Genomic DNA, 996 nt, shown 5'->3' on the forward strand with positions numbered 1-996 from the left:
ATCTTGATATTTGATCACACAAACTACGTATAAAGGTGACGAGGTTAGGGCCTAAAACGGACTGAATAATGTAAATGTTTACCGTATCATTACGAGCCGAGGGTGGGACACGGAGGGTACGAACCTGACGGTAGTTCCCAAAAGTAGGGTTGTAGAGTTGTAGTCTCACTCTATCTCTTCCTTCTGTCATACCTGTAGAAAAAAAACTGGCATTATATCATAATAAAGATCTTATATCAGTCACAAATAAGTATGGATAGTTCCTTGATACGTCGCCATGTAAATTCATGATAGGCTATAGCCACGTCGCGACGCTATTTCTGCAATAATCAAATATCTCAACCCTTTATCTTTACCTTTTTTGAAATATCTTCAAAATCTATGAAACATCAGATGTTTTATGAGTAGCGTTTCCATACACGTAGACCATATGTCGTGATATGTGAGCCATATCTTCTTTCCCGAAGCCGTCAAAACGTCAACAGAGACGACCACAGATCCTATTGTATGCTGCCATCTGTCGGTTGAGCCACCAACTACAATAGATATCAGATATTGCTTACGTGTTACGCTTGCCACCACGGCAGTCTGGGGGAGGGATAATATGTCTTGAATGATCTTTTATGAGTGATATTTTTCAACCTACATTAACGCTTTCAGAATTTTTTTATGCATACGAGTTTGTGTATCTCAAAATTAATCATCTTTGGGTTTACCTAGGCGAACATGCATGTGAAATATTGTTAGTAAGTTTAATTTTGGTGATATGTCTAATGTATCACTGGCTTTTAAATGTGCCATTCGCGTCTGTATTAACATTTACATCATACGCCTGGCAGAGCAGTCTACCATTCTTTCTCTTGAGCCGGGGATCGACGTGTGTCGGTGGTAAGCACTGTGTTTGTATATATAATCGGTTTTTCTGATGTTTCGATGACAGTGTTACCTCATTCTTTACGTTATAAAAACTGTTTACATATCAGTGAACATTAGAAC

General features: G+C 38.6%; 1 protein-coding gene across 5 annotated transcripts in view; it reads left to right on the plus strand.

Moving 5' to 3' along the window:
• The first annotated feature begins 884 nt into the window (after positions 1 to 884).
• LOC139755627 (uncharacterized) overlaps positions 885 to 996 on the plus strand; it is a 289,236-nt gene continuing 289,124 nt past the window's right edge. For 2 of the 5 annotated variants that reach the window (XM_071674203.1, XM_071674204.1), the window contains exon 1: positions 885 to 996. This exon is cut by the window's right edge and continues 157 nt beyond it. The gene's annotated coding sequence lies outside the window, so the exon portion shown is untranslated. The other 3 variants (XM_071674200.1, XM_071674201.1, XM_071674209.1) reach the window with 2 other exon arrangements.

This window comes from Panulirus ornatus, chromosome 19, assembly GCF_036320965.1.
Source record: "Panulirus ornatus isolate Po-2019 chromosome 19, ASM3632096v1, whole genome shotgun sequence".
Taxonomy (NCBI): domain Eukaryota; kingdom Metazoa; phylum Arthropoda; class Malacostraca; order Decapoda; family Palinuridae; genus Panulirus; species Panulirus ornatus.